We start from the raw sequence: 17608 nt of genomic DNA on the forward strand, positions 1-17608 counted from the left end.
GCGGTTGTATACCCGGGGGAAAAAGTTTACAAGACGCGATTTAGACGTGCGAAAATAATTTCTTTGCTGTGTGAGGCTCAGCACTTAATGCGTACTCGTTAGCCAGGCATCACTGTTCGGGGTACATTACCTAGCCCCCCGGAAACAAAAAGATTAACCTCTTTTCCTGCAATCGTAACAACAAAGCTGTTGAGCAATTCAGTATTTACGGCATTTCACAAAACTCGGAAGAACAGTATAAAGAAAAAAAACCACCGGCACCGAGAGGATTTGAACCTGTGCCCGTTAGATGAGCAGAGTCAGAATCACTCCTCTTACCCACTCGGCTACGACCGCGAGGGAGTACCCGGGTGCCAAACGTCTTACTCATTCGACTGCGAGTGTGGGGAGAGGAATCACGCCACTTTCTCAACACAGAACCCATTACAGGGCACATGTTGCACCTGGCGACGCCTAGCTTATGTGTGTGTGTTCGGTTTGTTCGTTCGGCTTCTTTTATTTGCTTCTTCGCCGTTATAGCAACAAAGATCGAGCACAGGTCGTTGCGGCAGCCAAGAAGAAGCAAATTGGCTGATATCATGGGATTAAATCGTTGTGATCGTCATGCATGTTGCGCACAGCTTCGCTATTGTCGCGTCTTACGCATTAGTGTGACATTTGTTCATTTTTTGTCTTTCTTGGTTCCTAAGATGATATTCTGCAATTGCACGGCCCTTCTTCTAAAAAAGCTCGAGAATACAAATTCATTAATCACTCATTTCTGTTCACAGGAGGGAAGACTGACACGAACCCATTACAGAAATACTTTTCTGATAGAATCTTTCGAGCGCAACACTCAAGAGAAGAGTAAAGAATTCAGAATGTACAACGAAGATAAAAATGTTTTCTATCAATTTGCGGGGCAGAATCTACCGCGCATCACCGAGAGTTAGCAAAGTGAAAGAATTCAATGGCAGAAAAAGTGAGCCAGACCGACGCCCATTAATATTGACGGACCAGGAGCGGTACGCCTGTCAAGTCAGGTCTCTCTTGGCAGTCATTTATTGTGCCTTCGACGGTAGAAGCAAAATGGTGACAGTGAAGCATGACGAGTATGGACGAAATATCCCGCAGTGCAGTTACATTTGGCTTGCTACGTTTAATTCCGAGCTTCAAAAGCTGACGATCAAGCCTCCGGTGACACTCCCCCTTCAAAGTACGTTGGGAGGTGGCGGTGCAGACTAACCGGAAAGTGTGTTATGGTGAGGGTGGGAAGCAAGAAGGATGCGATGGGTGGGAAACAGGAGGTATCCCGGGTTACAATGTGCCTGAGCCTCTAAGGCAGCACGTTGAGTCCGCAAGCAGGCCGAAACAAATTGTGTGGTGGGACGCTGGTAGTAAGTAAGGGGGCCGGACTCCCGCAGTAAGTTTCGCGTTTCTCAGAGGACCATGTGTGTTCACAGCCAATACGACAAATTATATGAATATGCTAAAATCCGGCCGTGGCTACAAATGCGCGTTGGACAAGTTAAGTATTTATAAGCTGAGAACGGACATGACTTAAGGGTTGCAGCTCCATGAGGTCATGATGATTTGTGGACATGTTCCCGCTTACAAAGGGCAGAGCACTCAACTCTTCGAGCACATGTGCCGGTGAACGACAAGTAAGCGAAGGTGGTCACGCGACCACTGTAAGGACGCACGTAAAATGAAATACGCTTACCCTAAAGGGGTGAGGTTACATGTTTACCGCCACCACCTCCTGCCAGACTTCACATTATTTTTCCAGTAGGATCACCATCATAAGCCTGGTTGTGTCCCCTGCTGGAAGAAAGCGTCTCTCAAAGATCTTGAGACATCACTATCGAGTTCTGGCTGATTCCATGCTTTCCCCCAAATTTTCCTAGCCCATTTCTCCATCGAGATCAAGGCCGGGCCCTATTGCGCTTGCGGTTTTTTGATAGCCACTCTATTAAACGGATGGTCCACCTGTTGTACCTAATACACTTGTGATCCGCCCATGCCCATTTATTTCGCTTAATAGGAACTAGAACGTCTTTCTCCTCAGTGTGTTCCGGGATCTATGCAGCTGTTTTCCTATCCCTCAGCGTGGCCCCTAGCGTTCTGTGTTCTATGGCCCGTCGGGCTGTTCTAAGTTTCTGTGCCAATCGTTTGGTCAGACCACAATTTTCGCCCTTTAGGTCATTACTGAAAGAAGGCTTTGATTAACTACTAGCCTTTTGAGTAATAGACGCACCTTACTAGTATTGATATCGGAATTATTACCAAAGGCATCCCTCCCCATGCATATTTTGCCGAGAATTTCACTTTGATGGTATGGATGAGCAGCTACAACTTCCCCAAGATGTACGTATTCACCTACTGGCTCCAAGACTTTATTACCTGTGTCTTGGCGTGCTGATCGGTCATTACATTGTATTTTTTTGTGTATTGTTAAGGCTAGAGCTATAATTGCCGAGCACAATTGATCATGCAATGCAAATTCTGTCAGCTTTGAATAACAGGAGAATGTCTTCCGCAAACCTTAGGGGTCTAAGATATTTTCTATTGATTCGCACCCCGGGTTTTTTCCTTTTAAGCTTTCCGAGCTCGCCTTGCCCCCCACGGACAGGCTCTAATAGTTGCACACTCCTTGAAGGAAAATTACAAGTTCCGTGATGGGACCCTATAGTGTCTGTCTACCTATCGAATATATTGCTAGGTTGAAGGGATTCTACTCAGAAATCTATTCACAAGGTTGCAGAGTGGGATGAGCTCCAGGAGGCCAATCCCTCGCTAATGGGTATGCGCCTCCAGAGGAGAGGAGGCGGCGGAGGAACGTGACCGGGCTCTTGGGCGGACAAGCGCTCGGGGTGCGCCTGCATAAGCTTTGAATACACCCATCGGCGGCGCCCATGCGACCACGCCGGGACATCGCCAGGTACCTCCTGGTGACCACCCTGATCCGCTAGTGCACCGGGCCACAGTGCCGTGATCCCTCTCCTAACCTCCTTGCTGCGCCTGGTGGCTTCGCCCTCCATTCCGGTCAGCGTGGGATCACCGAGTCACTGGCGACCGAGTCCCAACGGACTACATATGTCAGACTGTTGTGTTTTAAATGCAGAGCATTTGTATAACTCACGATGTCACCCGTGCGTCGGCGTCCGCAGCAGCCAGCCTCCCCCTACACTATAAAAAGAAAAAGAAATAACAGTTACCGGCGCCTGGTTTCGATCCCACGACCCTGCGGCGGAGCGCAAGTTACATGGTGCTCTACCCACTGAGCCACAAAACGACAGAGAATCAAAGGCTACGAACGCGCCTTATATCCTTGACTCATTCGAACTACGTCGTCAGCGGCGTGCGTTGGCGACTCAGCGGCGTGCTAGCGGCGTGATAGCTGCGAGGTGTACACGTGATAGCACCAACCCCCCCAAACACTAAACGTTAGAAGAGAAACAATAAAGATCCCACCGATTGGGGGGGTCTAATAAATAACAAGTTGACGTTACCTAGTTACGTCTCTCTCCTCTCTCTCTCTCTCTCTCTCAAACCCAACTACCACCACCAACAACTACCACCAACAACTACCACCACCACCACCACCAACCCTACGCCACGTAAATGACCCCAATGCTCTGCATTTACTGGTGTCCCTCGCGCGGGGGCATGCAACGGACGATTTTTTTTTCTTCACGCTTGTGCTCCGTCTCACGAATCGCCAAGGGACTGTGACAGGAAAGGACTTAATTGCGGTTTACTCTTCCTTTGTGTTTGTTCTTTTTGTCTCTCAATTTTGTTCTTTTTTCCATCCTGTTCTGAATAGCCGCGTGCTCCCGCTCTGTGCAATACATTGTATCTACGCTTCACCTTCGTGTTGTGGCCTCTGTCGTCATTGATCTTGCGTGCACGTCTCGGGGTTCCCACCACCGAACCTTGAGATCATCACACAGAGGTAAATGTCAAAGCAGAATGTCCCGTAGCACGCATAAGCCCAGCCGAGCCTTGGCACAGTCGTCCTCTTCTTTTGTAAAGACGCTACATCCTTTCGGCGCAGCCGCACTGCACATACCCGGAGCAGCAGGTTGCCCCACGGCACACAACCCAACACCTTGGGACATCATCACCGGTTCCAAATGCAAAAGCACCATCCCGGTGCTACGAAATAGCCCCTGGGAAGGTTCCGATGCATTGCTTAAGTCGAGAAGCTTTCACGACATAGGTAGTCGGTGCGCGAGCGGACGTTGAAGATGCCACAGGCGTTTTTTCATTTGTGATGTCTGTAACTCTAACTGTAACTGTTCGGAGAAATAGAGAAAAAAAATTCCCAGCATATCCACAGGGTGAATGATGATGAGTGGGCGAAGCTCCTGAGGGGAAATCATCGGTAAAACCGTGACTCTTCAGTGAAAGTTCGCCCACTACATCATCAAGAAAGACGTGAGAAATACTGTGTGTGGTTCCCCCTTGCGCGCTCGCCGCTCTGCAGCCTTAAGGCCGACCTCCATGCAGCGAAGTTTCTCGGCGAACTTGGCGCGGCGGACGCCGTGGTTTGACGCGCCGCTCAGTTTTCGTCCACCCCAACCTCCATGCAACGTGACCCGGCGAACGCCGCCGATGGAAGACAGGACAGGAACTACAACGAAGTACGAGGCTGTGATTGGCTGCGGCCTCAAAATGCAGTTTGCCGCTTCCGGTCGCGTTCGCCGCCGCGCGTTCGACATCTAGATCGCGTAGATCACTGACGAATAGCCGTATTTTCGACGCCGGCGGCGGAGCGGCCGCCGCCGGGCGACGTTCGCCGCCTTTTCGCCTACATTTCGCTGCATGGAGGTCGGCCTTTATCCATCGGGCGACTCCGAGCGCGCGCCAACAGCAAACGGATTTTAGTACAACGCTCCCCGCCATCTAGTAAACAATCCAAAAACTAAACTAGAGGTAGCCACGCCATCTAGTAAACAATCCAAGCGCATCTTTTCATGATATACAAGTACCGCCATCTAGTAAAGAATCCAAGAACTAAACTAGAGGTAGCCTAGCCACGCCATCTAGTAAACAGTCCAAGAACTAAACTAGAGGTGGCTACATACATACGTCGAGGATGGACAGACCCACGCCTTAAGGAGCTTCGCCCCAAAAACAAGCGTGTTTATTTGTTTTACTTCGTTAGGGCTGAGTTTTCGTTTCTCTCTCGTGGCGCAGTGAAAAATTTATAATGAAGGTTCTAGTTTCAAATTCTGTGACTTGGTTAACTCAACTGTTTAATACACTGCAAAATGTTCACCATTTGAGGACAACGATTAAGACACCAACTTAGGCGAAATAAAAGGTTCGGAGGGATATTTAAGGTTGCTTACCAGTGTGAATGCGAAACAAAGCATAGCTGTTTATGGCCGCAACTGTCTCTTTATTACTTTATTTTAATTTATTAGAGCAGATGGAGGAGGGGTAACACATATATTTCTTTTTCAATGGAAAGGGTAGGGGTAAAGAACGTCCAGGCCACATTCTGCCTCGTCCCCCTTCCTAGCAGCCCGCGCCCGGGAAATCAGGTATTCCTGATCCTCGAGCTGGAAGTTGGTCAGCCTGTTCCCCCACTGCCCGAAGGTGGTTGATGAGAATGCGTTGGTATATTTGACGCATTCCCACAGAAGATCTGGGAAACCTGCAAATCATAAATATCAATATATAAAATTTTATTTTCAGACATAAACCTTCAGTGTCATATCCGCAGCCAGTTGTTTTCTCTAGGAGAACAGCAAGGATGGCTCTCCATAGCCGCCTCGGTGCCGCCTTGGTCTCCACAGTCGTCGATGACCAGGACGGGCCGCACTTCATATCTAAAGAATACATTCTCGCCGCGATCGGCTGCAGGCATGGAAGGCATGTATCCTCTTGACCAGTGGGAAGCGGCCGGCTTCTCCGTTTAGGGCTTGACGGTGACGTCCATAGCTCCATACACATGCAAACGCGTATTTTCACGTAGTGATGAAAGTGTTTAATGCTTCCGATTTAAAAAAAATGTTATGAGTACAACGGTTTTTATGCCCCGATTGTTTCAACGGCGTCCTATATTTAGCGCGAGAGCATTAGGGAGGCCAGAAGTGGAAAACGGCCTGGCGCCTGCGTCAGCCTGCACCGGTTAAGCATGAAATGCGTCGTTTCTCCCCACCCTCGATTTGTTAGCATACCGGCTGTAAGAAAAGAAGGACCGGCCGGCTACATAATGGCGCACTCATAGTAAGGAAACATCGCGATATAGCAACCTTTTACTAATGACACTTCAGTGACAGGTAGTGGGGATTATGTTCTAGTAAAGATTATAGCTTTGTGAAATCACAAGAAGTGGTACGTTTCGCTGATACTCCAAGGTTGCAGACCGTAGCCCAATGGAAAATGAGGTATTGAAGAATGCTACCGAATTTCGTTCTCATAAAACCAAATTATCGGCGCTTAACAGTTTTCTTTCACTTCTATTGCTTGCTACAGTCTTAGCTTATAGTCTTAGCACGGGGTAAAGGGACGCCTGTGCTTCATCGTGGATCCGCAGGACCATCAGATGAGGCTGAAGCTTCACTGGCTGCTGCATAACGTTCAAGACGAAAGCGTCCTCACCGCCCTGCTTTTTATGCCAAGGTAATTGAAGTCACCAAGGAAAGGCGGCGTGTCCATGAAGTGCAGGTCAAGGGATCCACGACACGGGCGGTTACACTGAAACTCAAGGGAGGGCTGATGGTGGAAGATTTGCTGCATCAAATGAGGGTCGCAGGTGAGTTGGCCCTCAAGGTTGTGCTAGGCAGGTCATCCAGTGTTTGTGCTACCAAGGGGCCGGTCGCGTTCGCCGTGACTGTAGAGTGCCCCGCTGCTTTAAATGTCGCCTTTTGGGCCATGCATGCGCGGATTGCGTCCGCACCTACGCCATCGTCGCGGGGCTTGCGGGTACAAAAGAGATTTCAGACCACTGGATGAACTTGGCGCAAGCAGAAGCAGCAGCCCAAGGTACGGGGTACCTGAAAAAGGCGGATGAGACGCGAAGTATCCCAAGTCCTTAACAAGGCGCGGAGCCACAGAACCAAGAAAAGGTGGCAGCGTTTGTTCCGGCGATTCCATCGGGTGGCTCAAAGAACCAACAGCCCAGTGAGGTCGAGCTCGAACCAAGTGGCGATGAGAAGATGGAGCAGGGAGGGCAAGAAAGCGCCGGGAACAACGCCAAGCACGGCCTTTACAAGACGGACAGGGGAGGGGAAGATGGGACCACGGCCAGCAGCAAGGAGCCTCCGCGGGAAACAAACCCGGGGCGTTGCTCTCCCTCCGCGAAACAGCGCACAAACGTCGTGAACCCACGAGGATGCCCAGGAGCGCTGGCAATGGAGCAACCATCAACAGCAGCGCCGCCAACGCAGCAGCGGCCCCTCGTGTTGAATGCGGAAGATGGTTGCGTCTCGCAAAACGCGGGTGCGAGAGGTTGAGCACCATGCCGCGGTTTCTAATGTTTAAAGGGAGCCAAATTGGAAGGGTGTTGCATGTAGTATCATTAGCCGTCCGGGGTATGGCTGCAAGGAGAAAACAAAGCCAAGTATATCGCATTTTAATAGACCGGGACACCGACGTGCTTGCAGTACAGGACACGAAGCTGAAAGGGGAGAAAGAGACCGAGGGCAGGGTGCGCAGTTTCACGTCATGTCACGACTCACAACGCTTGTGGAATTCACGCCGTGGGAACGTAAGCGGGTTGCGTGAGGCTCGTAAAGAGGTTGCCGGGACTGGCGATACAAGCGGTCACTGCTTTTCTTTCTGGGCGCCTTGTCGTGTGCGATTGCCAGTGTAACTCTGTGGAGTACAGAATTAGTTGTTCGTACGGGCCAAACGCATTGGAGACTAGGTTCTATTTTTTTTATTGCCTCAAGCATAAACACCGAAAGGTGGGTTTTATTATTGGGGGATTTTAAGTGTGTTCTTTGTAGCCGCGATTAAACAAGCAAAACCACCTGCAGAGACGCTACTAAGAGTTTTTTGGCTTAGATAATACTCGAATTCGGCTTGACTGATATCGAGGAATGCCTTGAAACTAAAAGACAAGTGCGATACCCACATTTACATGGGTGCAGCCGCACAACGCCAGAAGGGCTGTAATTTTCACTAAATATATTCCAGCAATGTCACGGCTACAATGTACAGCCTATTTCTTTCTCATGAACTGTTTGAGTAAATGGATACTGGGAGGAAAAACCAGAACACATATTTCTCGTTGGAGCTGTGGCAATTAAATAATACGCGGTTACAAGACAAATTCATGGCTTTTGCAGCAGAAATTATTAGGAAAATAGCTAGGTGTCCTAACGGTGAAATAGGGGAGAAATGGAACCTGTGTAAGCAACACCCTAAAATAAAAGCCATATAAAGTTCTAGCTATACAAAATACGAGGAAAAAAGAAGAGAAAACCCTTAGCGAACTAAATGTGCGAAAGTTTATTGCACTGGAGAGCAACAATACACGCATGTAATTGATGACATAAGGCAGATTAAGCAGAAATTTGGTCATTGATCAAGACCGCTATCGCGGAGTGCTAGTGCGCGCAATGGCGGAACATGGACAATCGGTAGGCACCCCCAAAGCGGAACCCAGAAATAGAAAAGACGCAAGCCCGACTAACTATGATTACAGAAATAAAAGCTAACTGTTACGGAACTTCCGAAAAAGAAGAGTTGGTGATGATAATGAATAACCTTTTGTTGAATCCCAATCCGGCTCCGTGTGTGTAGGCACGCCAGTGGGTGACACCTTAGTCCAGTAGTCCCTGCTCTGGATGGCCGCCCGGGCCCGTCTGAACAGGTTGAGCTGAGAGCAGGGTACAGAGCTCAGCAGCTGCGCCACCCAATGTGAAGAGGAGGGATGGGGATTCAGAGATAAGTCGTGTGTGTGGGAGCATTCCTGTACCATGTGATAAAGAGTACCTCTTTCTGGGAAAAACGTGCACTGTGGTGAGTGAGAGGTGGGGAAGATCAAACGTCATAGCGCATTATGAGAATCCGGGTTTGAAGTTGGCGGAGAGTGATTTCGTCAGCCTTTCTCATATAGGGGTGAGGTGGCGGGATGGTGTGACGAGAAAGCATAAGTGTGAGAATGTCACTGTAGCTGAGTAGGGGTTGGGCATCCAGGGTAGGAGGAGGGGCTTCGGGGACAATGGCCCGGTGTATCACTTTTCGGGCCACGCCCTGCGCCGCTTCATTGCCGGTCAACCCTCAAGGGCCAGGAGTCCATTGAATGTCGCACTCCTCGGGAAAATAAGCGGAGTGTTCGATGATGTGGAGGGCATTGCGAGGAAGTCGACCTTTTTGAAGATGGCGGGACGCTTCCTGCGAGTTCGTGATTACTGTCACGTAGTCGCGACGAGTGCAGGCAAGGGAGGGAGAAGGCTATCTCTTCAGTGTAAGTTTGCCTTGAAGCCGCGTAGATGCAGTGGCGATAATACGCTTTTGGCTGTGGACAGTGGCAACGGATAACTTGATCGGTTGGGAGATTAAGGATTCGTTCATATAAAGCGTGTCCGGAAGATGGTGGTAGTGGGTGCGGATGTAGTTGGTGCGGGCTGTGCGAAGACCATCGTGGATGCGTTGGTGCATGTTCCAGGCTAGCGGGGCCACTTTAATGCCAGCGCAAAGTAGGGGGAAATGCGTGCAAGGTGGGGAGGTTAAGTCGGGGACGGATAGCCTAGGTGAGCTAAGGTACTATAGCCAGTGGGGGCAAACTTAAGGCGTTAAAATTGCGAAGTTCGTTTAGGTTCGCGGAGCTCTGTACGGGTAGTAGGTGTTCCCAAGCATTAGTACAAGTCAGTAGAGGTGTGAGAGGGAGGCCGAGTTCTGTTTTGAACGCTTTTCCAATTAAAAGTCTAGTTTCTTGTGCTTTACTGGTTTGAGGGACAGGTAAGGAGCTCTGTATGTATGACGACCGATGGGGAAAGCTTGAACAACTCGACAGTTTCAGCTTGAGATATCCCCAGTGCCAAACGGTACAGGGCGCGGAGGGCTGCTTCAATGCGAGGGGGTGTTAATGTAACTAACGGGCAAAATGCCACCAAACTTCAACAAACTTCCCCTCATAGCATCACCCCGTGCTTCGCACTTCCTCATACTCCCCTTCGGAGAAATGCGGGGGAATTTTTAGTGAATCCACTTGTGGTTTGGAGGCCGCGCCAATCGATAGCTGTATTAAAGAGCGATCTGGGTCGGAGCCTCGTCGGTTAGATACCACTAAAAGGCCAGAGTTAGATGCAGATATATTCAGCCGGATGACAGATGCATGGTCGACAATGATATCATAGTTCAATTGTAATGTTCCCTCGATATGTTCCGGACTACCGGAGTCCACACAAAGGGCAATATCACCCGCGTAGATGGAATGCTGGAGGCCGGGAATTCTAGCTAGTCGCGGGGGCAGTTATGAGAGGGCGAGGTTACAAATATTGGGGGTGAGTATAGAGCCCTGAGGGGTCCCTGATGTGAGACAGAAAGAGTAGCCTGTGAACCGGGAATAGAATAAGTGGCAGTGTGGTTTGAGAATAAATCTCGAATGTAATATGTACAACCGGCGGCAAAATAAGCCGGGGCACGTGAGCGCGTGGTAAAATGCATCGCCGCGACACCTGACGTTGCACTTCTGGTGCCGAGATATCGGTGTGCACGTGCGCGTCGTACCCCTATGTACTACCCTGCCTTTTCCTTCGCTTCAAACAGCAACGCTGATAGTACTGAGCGCCTGGCGCAAGGGGTCAGTCACATTTTGTGCTCTCCACATCTCTCTGGCGCACGCTTCCGTGGTGGACTCAGAGGCTGAAGCGTGATTTGTTCTATCTGCCTGGATCTTACAAAGGACGTAATGCAACAAGATTTTATTATCTTACTTTTAAAAGGTATAGCGTTTGCTCGGCTGTCTTAAAATGAACATTTTGGTCGGTGTCTGGCTCAGCTTATTTACTGCGTAGTGCCACCTTTAATTCTTTTGTTCTTTTTGTCAAACCCGCGACTGCGCCGATCACGGTTCGTGTCTTTTACCGCCATTACCCACTTTAGTATGTGTGCATTGTGACCTTTTTACCACTTTATTCAATATAAACTATTTTTATCCTCAATTCGTCTCCGTTTTTGTGTGACCATTTTTAATTATAAACCAAATGCATGTTTTAGAAAGAAAACACAAAGACACTGTGGAATATATTTGGCACAATTTCGTCACAGAGACGGGTAAGGTATGTTATCTGTCGGATCAGGGCAGAGCGAGCAACGCACAGTTCACCTTCACCGTTCGCCACCTTAAGCTAATGCAAGCAAGAAATTTGAGCAAAAAACGATGCACGTGATCAGCTTTGCCGCTTGAACTGAAGAAAAAGACAGTATAGCGAGCATGGTTGGAGACGCGGGCGCACATCGGTGTCTCGACACCAAAGGTGTAACGGCAGATGGCGCATCGATGCATGTTGCCACGCGCTCGCATGCCACGGTCTATTTTGCCGCCGGGTGCACATGGAGCGACCGCACCCCGTTGATGCCAATGTGTCTACGAGGATGGGAGCATGAGCAGCGCGATCGAAGACCTTTTGTAAGTCCAGGGCTAGAATATCCCGCAGTTGGGCTGAGCCCGAAATTTTTTACACATCAACTTTGAGGCTCCGTAGGGTGTCAAGGGACGAGTTTCAAAGCATGTTTACGGCACTAGACAAGCAGAGTAGAGCCGTCGGCCGGAATATTATTATGCAGAAAACTAAAGTAATTATCAATAACCTCGGGACAGTACAGCGATTTGAGATAGGTGGCGCGGCAGTGGTAATGGTAAGGGAGTATATCTACTTAGGCCAAGTTGTGACCCCAGATGCCAACCTTAAGACAGATAATTCGAAGGATAAGAATGGGACGGAGTGCATTCGGCAGGCGTTCTCAGATAATAAATGGCAGCCTACCATTGTTCCTAAAGCAGAAAGTATATGAAAGCTGCATCTTTCCGGTACTTAGCTATGGGGCAGAAACTTGAAGGGTCACTAAGAGCGTTGATGTTAAATTGAGGATGACTTAGTGACCAACGGAACAAAACATGTTAGGTGTAACATTAAGAGACAAGAAAAGAGCGGATTGGGTCAGAAAACTAAAGCGTGTTCAGGGCATATTAGCAGAAATTAAGAAGAAGAAATGGACGTGGTCAGCGCATGTAATTCGAAGGCAAGATAACCGTTGGTCATTAAGGGTAACAGAGTGGATCCCTAGAGAAGGCAAGCGTGTCAGGGTGCGGCAGAAAGTTAGATGGGCAGAAGAGATCAAGACGTTTACGGGGATAAATTGGTAGCAGTTAGCACAGGACCGGGATCGTTGGACGAAACAGCAGCTGTGACAAGATCAAGCAGGGCAGCATCCGCACATGTCGCTATTGCGCGATCGCATGAGTTTAGCTTGCGTGGCGACGAGTGGTAGCAACTGTGCTAGCAGCCGAAGTGTCAGCAGCAGCAGAACAACGCCGAATGAACCGCCGTTTAGAAGACACAGCAACAACGAAGAAATGTTTCGCCTGAAGCAATACTCAAAGGAACGACCAAATCAGAAAAACGAAAAAAGAAGCTTGAAACATTCCTCAATAACCTGACCAAAGAAAATACAGAAATACGAAAGATGCTGCTAGAACCAAGACCTCACGCCACTACACACTCCGTGATCTTTGCAGCCCCGGCAGTGACATCTAGTGCGGCGCAGCCATAGACGCCAGCAACCCAAGCTATACCCGAAAGACACATTTCGACGGATTAACCCCAAGAAGAAACTGCGGGTGTTGTTACAACAGCACGTAGCAGCGGTCAACAAGAGACCGGACAGAATCATGCTTCAAGAAACGGTCACGAAGACCTCGTCCCTTCCCGGGTATCAGGCACACATCCGCGAGGCAGATGGACGGGCTGTGTGCACCCTCGTCTGGAAAGGTGTCTGTTTTGAGAAACAAAAAGTCAAGCAATGAATAATGAGGGCTCCATACATTTTTACCGAAATTATCCCGAGAAAGCATCCAAACGGCAGCCTATTCAAGCTCATCATCTAGACCGGGGGTTCTCAAGCATGTTGGTCCCAGTGAACCCTGCTCAGCTCCGTTAAGTGCCAAGGAACCCCCCCCCCCCCCCCCCCGCTATTTTTAATTCCGTTCACGCTACATTCACGTGCAATAAATTCAAAAGGAAGCAAGCTTGCTTGCTTTTGAATTTATCGCACGTGAATGTCGACTTTACGCGAGCATGTACTTTACGCGAGCACGTACGCTAGCGGCACCTATATCTCCAAACCGAAGAAATGGGCATGGGGGTAATATAAGGCCAAGATTCCAGTGCAACAGTTTAACCACGCCGCCCGTTTTCGGAGCCTGGCGGGTTACAACCTGCTGGTGGGATTTATTGCGCAGCTCGCGCCTTTCTGTTATACACTGAGATGTGCTTACTGACACTGCTGCATGAGTAATGGCGATTCCTTAGATCGATTACTTGGCTAGTGCGGAACCAGGAAAAATTTATTAGTGGCTCACGGAACCCCAAGGAGGGGCCTGCGGAACCCACTTTGAGAAACCATGATCTAGACTAATCCCAAACACCGACTACAGAAGTTTTATATGCATTTTCACCAGCAATACGCGTGCCAAAGACAGAATGCTCATAATCGGCGGGGCTTCAACGCGCTGAACACGGCGTGAGGATACGTCCGCGACTCGACAAGTGAAAAGAATTGTTGCAAAGCGCTCTGGGCATTACCTATGATCTCATCATGGCCCAAGCTAGCCCCACCACGATCGGCAAACGCATAGCCCGAACTACGACACCAAACCCTTCGTTTGTCAAGAACGATCCCTTGAAAAAGATCACGTGGACGAACACGGGAGTCGACGGGAGTGGGGATTAAAACGAGTTCTGGCGGTCGTTTAAGCTACTCCGCCAGTGGAAGTGCGCAAACACCATCCTGATCCCGAAACCGCGCAAGCCAACAGACACGAACAATCTCCGTCCCATCTCGCTCACGTTACGTGTGGGCAAGGTAATTGAGCACGTGACTGCGAATTGGTGCCTGGACTACTCGATAAAGAAGGCTTTTATCCGGAGTCAATGTTCCGATTCCGGCACGACATCAGCAAGCAGAAGCCATGTTACAGCTCAAGGAAGAAATTCTCGACAAGCGAAACCCGCAAGACAATTGAGGAATACTCAGCCTGCACCTCTAGAGCGGCTTAGATAAATTGAAGCTCTTGGCATTGCTGGCGCTTGTCTCCAAACTAAATATGTGCGAAGCCAGCCACAATTGCATCAGGGGCTTTCTCACGGATCGAACGGTGGAACTTCACGCGGGAGACCTAAAAGTAAAGGAGGAGAATCTCGGTAGCACGGGAACATCGCAGTGGTCGATTGTTTTACCACTGCTGTTCAACCTCGTCATGATCGCTGCGGCGGAGGAACTCGCGGAGACGAGCGTCCATCTCACAATATACGCCGACAACATCACCCTGCAGGTTTTCCTGTGGTAGCGACGCCTACATAGAGAACCAGATGCAGATGGCAGTCACCACTATTGAGTACGGGCTTGGCCTGCTCGCACACCAAGTGTTATCTAGTGATATCACCGAGACGCACGGGACTGCGACAGCATCAAGATCGTCACCGCGTCGCGACCGAAAATTCCCGAGATAGCAAGAATCCGGGTCCTGGATATGATCATCAGCACGAACAGCTGAAACGGCGAAACCCAGGCCCAGATGAAAGGCAAGGCAGCGGAGGAAACCCGCCTCATTCACCGAGTCTGCCCGCACAGAGCGGGAATTAAAGAAGACGTCCTTGTGCTCCTCGTCCAGACCTTAGTGAGAAATCAGCTCACGTACTTGGTTCTCTACAATTGTCCGGTAACAGAGCACAACAAGATCAATGCGCTAATAAACAAGTTTTACAAGATGGCGCTGAGCCTCATGGAGACAACGAGCACCGCAGGCTTACTTCAACTCGCAGTGCGCAAAGCTCTGAAATAGATCGAGGAGGCGCTGCTTACTGGACAGCAAGAGCGCCTATCACATGCCAAGACGGGACGCGAGATGCTCAAAAGCGGGGGTTTGAACCCCCGAGCAGCGGTCCGGCAGTCGTGCGACATCAGCGAAGATGCACGGGCTCACATTTGTGTGGAACTGATCCACAAGAACGTCCACCCGGAATACCAAGAGCGGCGAGCTATGTTAGCCAAGACCCTCGTGGAGCAGCAACGAGAGTGTTTCACTGCGGCGGCCTTCAAAGCTACCACGGGTATCACGGCAGCGGCAGCGAGCGTGCGGTGCAAGGGTGCCACGCACGCCGAGGAGGTCGCTATTGCTCTGGTGATATCCGAGCCCAGGTGTCGCATCGTACTCAGCGACTCAAGAACAGGCTTGCGCAACCTCACCAAGGGTCGACAGAGGGTCGAAGCGGCCGCCATCAGCGGCAAGATTAAGCTTCAAGACCGAGAAGTCCGCATGAAGTGGTTCCCGGCGCACATAGGTGAGTGCGCACCCACGTCCAACCACAACGATACGGCTCATTCGGACGCACCTGCACTTTCCTTCCGCTCCCTCGATAACCACGGTCCGTGGGAGTTCGAGAGCGAAGACAACCTAGGAAACAACATATAAAACGAAAAGGCCTGCCACCTGGCTCAACGGGCTATGCCACTCCCCACCAGGGACTGAGCGGGGAGAAGCCAAACCTTATCCATAGTCGCATTGTAAACGACGCACGCGTTACATCCAGGTCTTCATTTGAGTGGTGTGCGAATATTGTTTAAAGGTGGTCTAACAGACCAGTGGCACATCTTCTGGGACAGTGTCTCGATAAGACACGAAGCTAAGTCAGGGGTTTATCCAGCGAAACTAGAAGAAGCAGTATAGCAGGCACGGAGTGCGCTCGAAAATCAAATGCAAACCATCTGCCCCGCAACGGGATGCGTTGGCGCTGTGCAGAGTAACAGCAATCTCTAGGTCGACGACAGGCCCGCGTCGTGGCACGTAAAAACTGTCGTTTTGCAGGCATCAGTAAAGTTATGCGTAACCTAACCTGACCATGGCAATTAATAAAGGTTATAGACAACGATGCAGACGAGTGTTGACATCCCAGAGTGGTAGTTGGAGGAACTTATCCAGGACGTTCCTCTCGTTCACACAAAAAAGCCACCTCACGAGACTGATGGCGTACGTCTTCGCAAGCCACCTCCTGAATACGCACATTTGAATTCCCATAATAGCCGACAGAGTGTTTCAGATGCTTACGTTAAAAGGGACTTCCAAAGTACGCCATCGTTTGGCAAGCCAGCTATATGCATACCGTGTTACACCCAATGAACCGTACTTGGAACTTGATCATCAAGAAAATATTCCCACAAAACCATGAAATAATAAGACGGCCGGAGCGACTTGTCGCGTCAGGGTCCATTGGCCCGCCAGACTAGAGCTACCCAAGGTTAGCTGTCAGTGGGTAAGGGTAAGAAGGGCGGTAAGGGTCGGCGGGACGCTTCCATAGGGAGTGTTAAAACAGGTCGCGGTCGTATCATGTCCAACATACAGCGAAGGGGAAGCGGTATGGGTGTGTGTGGTGTGGAAATAGTGGGTTTGCAGAGCGTACCGCCTAACCTCGGCCTCCTCCATAGTAAATTTGGCGTTGAGCGTGGGCAGTATCTTGCGGGTAAGGCGATAGGGTTGCGTTATGTCGCGGGACGTGGTGCGAGCGTACCCAGTGACCTCGAGCATTCCTTGCGAAAAACCAGTAGAAGTGCCAGTATTATTGCTACGGCCAGCGGTTTAACCCCCTTGTTGGTTGTTGTAGCCCCTGTGGGCCTGGATTCACAGCAGGCAGGAATGTCCTAGGAGAACAAACGCGTCCAGGGCTAGGGGGTTGCCTATTTCATAATTTTGTACCGCCTGTTGTGAGCCTGATAGGACCGTGGTACGGTGTTGGCGTCTTGGTTATGGCTGGAGTCAGGGCTTTGCTTCAGCAATTCGCCGATCTGCCAAGATAACAATATGTAGTTCAACAGCACTACTGTAGAATAGACCAAGTTGGAAGACTTGTTATCTCTGCGGCATCCGCCATATGTACACAGGAGAGAAGTTTACGTTGTAGTACCTGTAATAAGTAAAAAAATCGTTCCCTGCAGAGGTAAATCCACGCTGCTTACAAAATACAGCACCTAGCACCATTATTAAGGCATGAACGTGTAAAACTATTCCGCTTAAACTTTTCGTATGGGTAAATGCTGATTTGAAACATGAATTGTACTGAACTTACTGATATTTATTTTTCAATACTCTGCTTTACGATAGCACTTACGTAGCTCGTTCTCGAGAAAACAGTCTGGAATTTCACCGAAAAGGTGCTTCACACTGTGGCAGTCAGAGAAGGTAATTTAAAGAAAAATTGGCCCCGTATCTCCTCTTTTCGTTGCAAATGTCGACACAAGACGATAGTTTTAGCGAATTTTGCCAAGTAAATACCTCCTTTCGTTTTCCCGCTCACCTGTCATGTCATGTATCGCGCTTGTCCCAAGGTAAAGATGCCAAAGGTTTTCTTAAATTATTTTGAATTTGTCGCTTTCCACTGCTCCACGC

This window comes from Haemaphysalis longicornis, unplaced genomic scaffold, assembly GCF_048455015.1.
Source record: "Haemaphysalis longicornis isolate Haplotype H1 unplaced genomic scaffold, Haemaphysalis longicornis Haplotype H1 scaffold_13, whole genome shotgun sequence".
NCBI lineage: Eukaryota > Metazoa > Arthropoda > Arachnida > Ixodida > Ixodidae > Haemaphysalis > Haemaphysalis longicornis.